We start from the raw sequence: 11028 nt of genomic DNA, 5'->3' as shown, positions 1-11028 counted from the left end.
TCATGGCTATTTTCTACAACAGGTTAAAGACTTAAATCCACAGATATAAGAAGCACAGATAACACCAAGCAGGACAAGTAAAAAGATATTCACATCTAGACACAAAGTAGTAAAACTGTAGAGTGCCGGGACAAAGCAAACTTAAAAGTACCAGAGAGAAAAGAGAGATGACATACAAAGGAGTGGCAATTAAACTGACAGCAGACCTCTTAACAGTAAAAATGGATACTGGAAGATGAAATGAACATTTCTGTTCAAACGAAAATTTCCCCAAATGGTACTGAGAAGTAATAAGTCTCAAACTACTAGAATTGTACCTAAGAAAGCCATGTTGCAAGAGCAAGGACAAAGAGAGATTTTTAAAAAATAAAAACAAAGCCGGGCGCAGTGGCTCATGCCTGTAATCCCAGCACTTTGGGAGGCCGAGGTGGGCGGATCACGAGGTCAGGAGATTGAGACCATCCTGGCCAACATGGTGAAACCTTGTCTCTACTAAAAATACAAAAAATTAGCCAGGCGTGGTGGCAGCTGCCTGTAGTCCCAGCTACTCGGCAGGCTGAGGCAGGAGAATGGCGTGAACCCGGGAGGCAGAGCTTGCAGTGAGCCGAGATCACGCCACTGCACTCCAGATTGGATGACAGTCTGAGACTCCATCAAATAAATACAAAATAAAAACAAAAAGCAACTGCAGCATTTTACCACCAACAGACCTACTGTAAAGGAACTTCTTTTTTTTTTTTTTTTTTTTTTTGTTAGACGGAGTCTCGCTCTGTCGCCCAGGCTGGAGTGCAGTGGCGCAATCTCGGCTCACTGCAAGCTCCGCCTCCCGGGTTCCCGCCATTCTCCCGCCTCAGCCTCCGAGTAGCTGGGACTACAGGCGCCCGCCACCGCGCCCGGCTAGTTTTTTGTATTTTTAGTAGAGACGGGGTTTCACGGTGTTAGCCAGGAGGGTCTCGATCTCCTGACCTTGTGATCCACCCGCCTCGGCCTCCCAAAGTGCTGGGATTACAGGCTTGAGCCACCTCGCCCGGCCTCAAAAACAAACAAACAAACAAACAAAACAACAACAACAACTGCTGTAGCAATGCATTATCAACAACAAATCTACTTCTTAGAATTTATTTAGACCCATGTCATGTTAGACTTTCTTATTTTATCCATCATATCTCTTAATTTCTCATTAGTATTTCTCATCTTCTTATCTTTTATATGCTATATTCTAGGTACTTTCTGCAGATTTTATGCCAATCCCCTAATTCTTTCTTTTCTTCTAATACAACATGTAACTCATTTTTAAAGTTTCAATAGTTATGTTTCTTTCTAACAGTTTATTTAATTCCTTTTCTAATATTCCTGATTGATTTCTGTTCATTTTTGCTATTCCTTCTTCCATTTCTCTATGTATTTCATATATAGCTATTTTGCATTCAAGCTGATTTTTCCAATTTCAGAAATCCTGGAAAGTCTGAATAATTGTTGCTTTTTCTAGATTCTCATTTGACGGTGTTCATTCCTCTGTGGTCATGAGCTCATATTTTTTGGAAAACCTAGAGGCCTAAGCTGAGGATGCCTTCTTCAGAGATGACTGTGTTTGTTTCCTTTGGGATCCAGATGGTGCTCCTGATCTGGGACCACTTCGACCCCTTCTAAGCTCCCCTGGTTGATTTTCTAGTGCCGGGTCCAGCTCAGCCCTATTGCGACGGGTCCAAGGCTTCATCAGCTGCTTGAAATGCTCAAATGGAATTTGCCTTTGGGCCACCTTTGCCTTTCAGATACGTTCACTGCTCTGCTCAGATATTAGGTACCTTTTAGAAGGGGTTAGAGGTGCTTAGAGAATTTCCATTCTTCCTATTGTGAAACGTAATGAAAAAATATGTTTTGTGCATGCTCTACTTGTTTTGAAACAGAAGAGCTCTTCAGACGGAATAAATGCCATTTGTTCTGTTCTTGTTTTTCTCCCTCTTTCCTTCTTTCCTTTCTCTTTATCTTTCTTTTGGGAAACCTACCTTTCTTCATTCTGAAATACCATTTTTCTGAGCGATCTCCTACTACTTCCCTGACTTTTCTTTTTTCAGTCTGTCTCTTCCTCACCTCTACTCCTTCTTTCTCCACTCTTTAGAGGATGGAGTTTTCCAGAATCCCATCCCTTTTCTCTTCTTACAGTTTATTTCATCTATATCCGTGATTTCATCCACAGTATCCCAACATATCTGCATTTCTAGCTCTAAAAGAACCCTAGGTCGCAAATCTGTATTTCAAACTCCCTTCTTGTAATCTGCATTAGGATTTTCCTCAATTTGAAAATTTCAAAACCAGGCGTGTTATCTTTCACATCCTCCATCCCTAAATCAGCTCCTCCTCCATTATTCTCCACCTTGGTCATGGATGCCACTATCCACCATTCATCCAAGGCTGATGGTCCTGCCAATTTGAACTCCTAAACATCCCTTGAATTCTTTCTCTATCCTATTTCCATCATCACTACTAGAGTTGGATCCTCATCATTTCTTCCCAATCAGTTGCAGTAGACTCCCAATCTTTCTCTTGCCTCCAGACTCGCAGCTCAAATCCACCCTACCCACTGCTGCTCTTGGGATCTTCCTAAAATGCAAATGTGAGCATGTCACTCTTCTGTGAGAGATTCTTCACCGGTTTTCCTCATTTACACATGTTAAAGCTTAGGCTTCATAACTGGGTGTATAAAGCTGCTAGGACCTATCAAACTTATGCTTTTTACTTTGCCTGCCTACTTCACTCATTTATTGGAGAGCAATGAATCTTTTATTTATTATTATTATTTTTGAGATGGAGTTTCACTCTTGCTGCCCAGGCTGGAGTGCAATGGTGTGATCTCAGCTCACTGCAACCTCTGCCTCCTGGGTTCAAGTTATTCTCCTACCTCAACCTCCTGAGTAGCTGGGATTACAGGCATGCGCCCCACACCTGGCTAATTTTTTGTATTTTCAGTAGAGATGGGGTTTCTCCACGTTGGTCAGACTGGTCTCAAACTCCCGACCTCAGGTGATCCGCCCGCCTCAGCCTCCCAAAGTGCTGGCATGAGCCACCGCGCCGGCCATTTATTATTATCATTATTATTTTGAGATAGAGTCTTGCTCAGTCACCCAGGCTGGAGTGCAGTGGTATGATCTCAGCTCACTGCAATCTCTGTCTCCTGGGTTCAAGTGATTCTCCTGCCTCAGCCTCCTGAGTAGCTGGGATTACAGGCACGTGCCACCACACCCAGATGTTTTTTGTACTTTTAGTAGAGATGGGGTTTCACCATGTTGGCCAGGCTGTTCTTGAACTCCTGACCTCAGGTAATCCACCCACCTCGGCCTCCCAAAATGCTGGAATTACAGACATGAGCCACTGAGCCCAGCCTGTTTTTAAATTTTTATTTCAATAGCTCTTGGGGTACAAGTAGTTTTTTGTTACATAGATGAATTATATAGTGGTGAATTCTGAGATTTTCATGCACCCATCATCCGAGTAGTGTATATTGTACCTAGTGCATAGTTTTTTTTTAATCCCTAACTCCTCTCCCATCCTCCCCTTTCTGAGTCTCCAAAGTCTGTTATTTCACTCTGTATGTCTTTGCATACTCATAGCTTAGCTTTTGCTTACAAGTGAGAACATATAATTTTTGGTTTTCCACTCCTGTATAACTTTGCATAGAATAATGACCTCCCACTCTTCCAAATTGTTGTAGAAGACATTATTTCATTCTTTTTTTGTGGCTGAGTAGCATCCCATGGTGTATATACACCACATTTTCTTTATCCACTCATTACTCAATGGGCACTTAGGTTGGTTCCACATCATTGCAATTGTGAATTGTGCTGCCATAAACATACTCAGAAAGCCTACTTCACTTTAAGCTGTGAGGGCCACAGGCATGTCTATCGTGTCTACCTTGGCACTATTCTTGGTCCCAAGCCCACAGCCTGACACCTAATAATTACTAACTGGCTGCACCACTGCTTCATCGCTTATGTTTCTGTTTCATAGACCCTTTTTGCCAGCCAATCTGAACTATTTGCAGTAACACAAGTGTCTCCTCCTCTCTAAATTCTATAAATAAATTTATCCATTTATTCAAACATTTATTCATTTTTCTTCGAATTACCACTATCTAACCCTGTGGCTGATACTAGGCAGGTTCTCTGAATGAATGAATGGAAACAAACTTAGAAGTGCAGCCCAAGCGATAATACATACCCGAGGAATTGACCAATATAAGGAACTGCATACGAGAACAGTTTTTCCCCAGGCATAAACAAGTGCAAGTAAGAGGCAAACAGACGTCCTTCTCTTGCTCTGCCCGGTCTGGGAAACATTTTAATTAATCAAGACTTTGTAGAATGAATCGTAACAAAACCAAAACAAAATAAAGGGTAAACAAACCAACTTCTGAGAAATAACTGACTGAAAAGGTAATCAACTCCTCTAAACCCCAAGTCTAAATGGCACACTTGCTGCAGCTCAGCCGACGGTTCCCCTGCTCCCTGAAGCCCCCCCCCCCGGAGAAGGCGGGGGCCTGTGGGATTGGCGGGGATTTCCCGCGAGGCCACGCCCTCTCTGGGCGGGCCGTAGGACCGCCTGCTGCCCCCGCCGTTTCCTAGGAGATGAAACACACAAGACGCCGGAGCTTCACAAGTGAGTGAACTAGGTAAGTGGCCGCCGCGGGCAGATAATCCCGAGCGGGCTGCGGGGCCACCACCCTCTGTCCGACCCAGCCCGAGCCCGACTTGCGAGGCTGGCCAGGCATGTCCCCTCGGCGTCCTGTGCTACCAGGGCCAATCTCCGCCGGGAGACGGGTCCCTGACGCCGGTAGGAGAAGTACTGGAGGGAGGAGGGTCCCCAGAGGGGCGGAGCGGGCGGGAGTGGTCCGCCCGAGGGAAGGCAGTGGGTGTCTCCCAGACCTACGGACAGCTTCCCGCCTCCTGGACTGCGGGGGCCGGCCTGTCGTGGGAGGATGACGGCGGGGCGTCCCTTAGCCTGAGAGACCCCCTAGCCGAACCTCTCCTCCGGGGCCTCCCACCTCTGCGCCCTCCTCCTCTCCCCTGCTGCTTGGGCTGGCGGTGGAAACTGCTTTTAGGACAGAGAGGCAGGATTGGGTCTCAGGGAGGACGCGGAATTGAGTTCAGAACTGTTGCAAAATCTAAAAGAAGGGAGAAAAACGGGAACTAGGTCCGACTTCAGCCCTCGCTGGTGCATCCCAAAGGACGCTCAGATGAAAGTAGTATCCCGCACACCCGCGTCCCCCCGACGGCGCCGGACTGCAGGCGCCGGGGGACGCCACCTTCTTCCACCACGCGGTCCCCGGAGCCTTTTAAGGGCCCTGGTTTGCAGAGTGGGATCAGAAAGCGTGTGACGAAACCTGTCCCTTTTCTGCAAATAATACGTTTTAATTTAGGGACAGGTCAAGAGTGCGGTGTCGAGAGCAATAAAACTGGTTTTTAGTGGTTAGTAATCTCAATCCTACAAGGAAAGAGCTGTATGCAATTATGTTTAGATAATCGTTTAAAAGAAACAGACATTTGTTCTAATGGTAACGGAATTCTCAAAGAGGGAAGCCAAAGTTATCGGACTTAATTTATTCAGAAAGACAACCCACTGAGTGAAATAATGGTGAAGACAAAAGTTATTTTCCAGCTTTTCGGTGGGGCCCCGCCTCCCCGGCCCTTCGATTCCCGAGGCTTGACCCGCAGGGAGAGAGTTCCCCCGACCGTGTCACCGCCTGCTTCCACTGCAGGCGCCAGGCAGGACGTTTAATCTTTTCGTCGGGGTGGAGTTTGTTTATTTGTGTGTAAGCTTTGAAATAATTTGTGAATATCAGCACAGAGAACTGTGCTTTTGTATTTTAAGATATAGTCTTTGTTTTTCCGTCGTAATAGCTTTATTTAATTTCTGTAAACCTTCGACTTGGTTAGTTTGGGATCTTTTTTCCTGTGTTGCTTTTTAAAGAATTTGGTTACTTTTAAAACGTTAATTACTCTTTTGTTATGTATTAGAAGCGTTAATGCCAGCCTCGGAGTGGCATAATTATAGTATGTGCTAGAAAGCCAAGTTGAAGACATCCAAGTCTTATCTGTTCAGTGATTGGCAGACACTAGTTTTACCCTTCATTTGCCCTCTATGTTAATCTTCTTTAATCCTATCTAAATCTCTTATTAGCTGGCAAAAGCTGTTGAGAATAAAGGCCAGATTTACAACAACTGTGCACTTAAATAAACGGTAATTATGAACTTAGATGAAAAAGTTGAAAACTGGAATGAGAGATAAATTATAAGGGTATTTATTTTTGTGTAGGTCTATAATTAAACCTCTAAATAAGCATCTTTTTCTTTAACCCATAGGAAAGTCAATAACTATTATAGCTTGATTGTAGAAAATTCCAAGTTTTTAACAATTCTGTTAAATTGAGGATGATAGTTAAATTTACTTAGGTTTTGTGTTGTTGCATATGTATCATATCTATATATATTCATGTACATAAGAAACTGTTAATATATCCCTATTTTGTAGAATTAGTTTTCCATGGATCAACAGAGAAGAATATATATAACTTGTAGAGAAATATTATTGTGCGTGAACTGTAGAATCATGGGAAGCCTGTGTTTAAGGAACATAGACTGCTTTTTGATTAGTAATCAGTAGTTACTATGCTACATTGATAAAAGTAGTTGCTTATGTGCTATCAGGGAACAGGGACGTGGAAATCATGATTTTTAAAAAAGCTTTACCTTTATATCTGTGTCTCTAGATTAGACCTTTGTCCTTGTATGTTCAGGGGATAGAAGAAACAGTTGCAATGATCAGCTTCTCACCCTGGGCAGCTGTTGATTTTGTAATTAATACAGTTCAAAAGGAGGCTTTCCAAAGTTTTTTCTTAGGGAGCGTAGTATGTAAACTTGTTTTACTTAAAGGTTAGCTAGGGCTTAAATGGGACAGATCCTCACAGAACCACTAATCTGACCTTTTAAAAATCTATGTCATGTCCATAATCCTCACCACTCTACCCCTCCAACAGAAAGGAGCTGGGAAATGGTCTTGTTCCTTGCTTATTCTTCCCTCAATATAAGTACACCCTATCCTATAGCAATCATCAGTGGACAGACAATTGGTGTTGCCGGTGTTTATTCAAAAGTTGATTGGTTAGGCTTGGAATGAAGTTGCCACAATAGCTACTCGCAAAGACGCTGTGCGTGCCCCCGTCTGGTCCAAAGGTCATCGGTGACTGAATGCTCTATTGTGTTGATAGTGCTGGTACAGCTTCAGGTCACCCTCCCACCCCAGGGCGGTGGCGATGGGGTGGCTGATGGCCTTAACAGTGGAAGAGAGAGGTGTAATTAATTCTTTTTTTTTTTTTTTTTTTTTTTTTGAGACGGAGTCTCGCTCTGTGGCCCGGGCTGGAGTGCAGTGGCCGGATCTCAGCTCACTGCAAGCTCCGCCTCCCGGGTTCACGCCATTCTCCTGCCTCAGCCTCCCGAGTAGCTGGGACTACAGGCGCCGCCACCTCGCCCGGCTAGTTTTTTGTATTTTTTAGTAGAGACGGGGTTTCACCGTGTTAGCCAGGATGGTGTCGATCTCCTGACCTCGTGATCCGCCCGCCTCGGCCTCCCAAAGTGCTGGGATTACAGGCTTGAGCCACCGCGCCCGGCCGATTAATTCTTATTTTTTAGATTGTTGGGCCAATGAAGGTAAATTTTTTTGTCACTCTGTTTCCACTTCCCTGAATAACACTCGCTACTATCATTACCATGCTACTAGAGGCAGCTCTCTCTTCCTTTCCCTTCTCAAGTAATATGTCCTTTTTCAGAATTGCCTACATTACTTTTCTACCCTTCATACCCTCAAATGCTTGTCTTTGGTTAGGTGTTAACATGAAAATAATTTGGTTAAAAAAAAAGATGATGCTATCGTACCATTATGTTTCTGAATTAAATAATTTTCATGTCCGGGTGCAGTGGTTCATGCCTGTAAATCCCAGCACTTTGGAGCCCAAGGCAGGTGGATCACATGAGGTCAGGAGTTCAAGACCAGCCTGGCCAACATGGTGAAACCCTGTCTCTATTAAAAATACAGAAATTAGCTGGGCATGGTGGCAGGTGCCTGTAATCCCAACTACTCGGGAGGCTGAGGCAGGAGAGTCGCTTAGAACCCAGGAGGTGGAGGTTGCAGTGAGCAGAGATAGCACCACTGCACTCCAGCCTAGGCAACAGAGCTGTAGGAGATCGGTCAGGGTGGTAGGAAAAATCGTAGAAAGATGCAAACCTTCTTGGAAGGCCAGGGGTTTGCAAAGCTTCGAAAGAAAACTTGGCCGAAGGCAGCTGAATACTCTTAGAGCTTAGGTTAGATAACAAGGGAAGGTAAAGTTAAGTTAGTTTACTTAGGCCTCAGAACCTGGCATTTAATCATCTGTGGGCAGGACTGCTCTCTTGGGGGTGGTGGGGGCGGGGGAGGGGCGGGCGACCATGTTGATTACCCACAAGTGTGTTAACTCAAAGCCTTTGTCATTAAATCTGTGCTGAATAAATGCCCGCAGCGCCAGCTGGTCAGGGCCATGGTTTACAGCACCCTGCTGCAGTCTGTGTGCTGCCCAGTCCCCTAGCCTACTCTTTCACTGGATACCTGTACCTGAGTGCATTCTTTGATCTATCATTCAGCCAGGGTCTGCAGGTCGGTCCCAGCACAGAGCGAGACTCTGTCTCAAATAATAATAATTATAATAATAATTTTCATGAGAGGAGCTCCACCTAGATTCTTTCTCCCTTAACCATTCAAGTTCTAAGGTCTCACTCTTTCCCTTTACTGTTTTTATTATTTTTCACTGGTCTGAATGACCCAGAGGTAGCCCTAAGGTTTAGTCAGGTTATGGGGTAGTCCCACTTCACTTTCCAGTTAATCAGCGATATCTTAGTGTTTGAGTGAGGAGCTGCATTAGGAATCTTAAGGTGGAGGTTGGGGTAGGTGGCTTGAGTTGTGGAGCTTAGTCTGCATGGTTGTGGAGCAAAGAGATGTTTTATTTAGCCTCATTAGGGATAGTAAGAGCTGGCACCAGTTCCTAAGAATGGCTTGTTTAAAAGTTGGAGACGGCCCTGAAAAACCAACAGCTTCAAGCCAAATGCGCCTATTGGATTGACTCCATCGTTGATTCTCTAGTTGATCCTAGACAGGTCATTTAATCCTTCCATGTTTTTATTTTACGATCTTACTGTCATGAGGAACATGATGGCCTTTTGTGCAAATATATTCTCTATATGCTTACTTAATCAGAAAGAATCAGTAAACCTAGAGTGAACATATTTCCTAAAAGAGATAGTTATATGCCACCTTAAATAGGGTAGCTAGAAAAGAGTGTACAGCAATTTAATATGCTGGTGATAAATTGCAAAATACTGATTTAATAAAATCCTAAATGAGAAGAAATATACTTTAGTCCATGTTTTGTTTAACGTAGTACAAAACAAAACAACCCAAAAGATTTTTCCAAATTATATTTGCTTATAGAGATAAAGGCAAAATGAAGAAAAGCAAATTCATGTTTTGATCAGAAACCATGTAGAGAGAGATACTGCCTTTCTCTACATTAACGCCTTAATATTTGGAATCAGTGTCTATGCATAAGGTAACAATGACTTACAAAAACTATTCTTTCTCAGGCAAATGGGGAACCATTTGCTGGTATTTATGATCATTAGCTCGGGCTTAATCTGACAAAAATGAAGAAAATCCTAAATAGAAATGGAATCTGCTGTCATGGTCTCTTTTTCAAGATCCTCGCCATGGAGTTAGCATAGCCTAAATTATTTTATATGTGCCTTTGAAGGGATTGTTACCTACATGAAATAAGAGAAATGTTAAATACATACTCCCTATTATGATTATTATTATTTTGAGACAGAGTCTCGCTCTGTTGCCCAGGCCAGAGTGCAGTGGTGCAATCTTGGCTCACTGTAACCTCTGCCTCCCAGGTTCAAGTGATTCTCCTGCCTCAGCCTCCTTAGTAACTGGGGCTACAGGACTGCACCACCACACCCAGCTAATTTTTGTATTTTCAGTAGAGACGAAGTTTCACCATGTTGGCCAGGCTGGTCTCAAACACCTGACCTCAGGAGATCCACCTGCCTTGGCCTCCCAAAGTGTTGGGATTACAGGCATGAGCCACGGTGCCCGGCCCACACTCCCTGTTATTAAAAGCCCCACAGGATTCTTCTCAAGTTTTCTGTGAACAGATACATTCCTGTAAATAGGAAACAACATAGCTTTACTGTGCCTCTCTGCACGCTTATGTCTGCTCATGTTTATGTTTCTTTTCCTGGAAAGGCTGTGTTGGGAAATCTTAAGTATTTTGACAAATATAACATGTCCTTGTTGGTCTTAGATTCCTGCATATAATAGAGAAGCAGTTTCTATGATGTAAATGAAAGTGCTACAGTGAGAGAAAAATATTCTTTGAATGAAGAACTAAGTGATAAAAGGTGCTTTAAAACAAACTACAGACACACTTCGGAGATACTGTGGTAGTTTAGCTCCAGACCACGGCAATAAAGTGAATATTGCAATAAAGCAAGTCACACATGTTTTTGGGTTTCAAAGTACATATACAAATTATGTTTACATTATACTGTAGTCTATTTAGTATACAATAGCATTTTGTCTAGAAAAATAATATATATACCTTAATTTAAAAATATCTTATTGCAGCCGGGTGCAGTGGCTCACACCTGTAATCCCAACACATTGGGAGGTGGAGGCAGGTGGATCACTTGAGGTCAGGAGTTTGAGACAAGCCTGGCCACCATGGTGAAACCCTGTTTCTACTAAAAATACAAAAAATAACTGGGCGTGGTAGCTTGTGCCTATAGTCCCAGCTACTCAAGAGGCTGTCCAAAAAAAAAAAAAATCTTATTGCTAAAAAATGCTCATTATCTGAGCCTTCAGTGAGTCATAATCATTTTGCTAGTGGAGGTTTTTTGCCTCTATGTTGATGGTTGCTGACCGATCAGGGTGGTGGCTGCTGAA

General features: G+C 43.4%; 1 protein-coding gene across 1 annotated transcript in view; it reads left to right on the top strand.

Moving 5' to 3' along the window:
- Positions 1 to 4610: 4610 nt before the first annotated feature.
- MAK (male germ cell associated kinase) overlaps positions 4611 to 11028 on the top strand; it is a 75655-nt gene continuing 69237 nt past the window's right edge. The window contains 1 exon segment of the mRNA XM_033216213.1: positions 4611 to 4669. The gene's annotated coding sequence lies outside the window, so the exon portion shown is untranslated.

The sequence above is a fragment of the Trachypithecus francoisi genome, unplaced genomic scaffold (genome assembly GCF_009764315.1).
Source record: "Trachypithecus francoisi isolate TF-2019V2 unplaced genomic scaffold, Tfra_2.0 Lachesis_group10, whole genome shotgun sequence".
Lineage (NCBI taxonomy): Eukaryota > Metazoa > Chordata > Mammalia > Primates > Cercopithecidae > Trachypithecus > Trachypithecus francoisi.
This window is presented reverse-complemented; position numbering and strand designations above follow the sequence as displayed.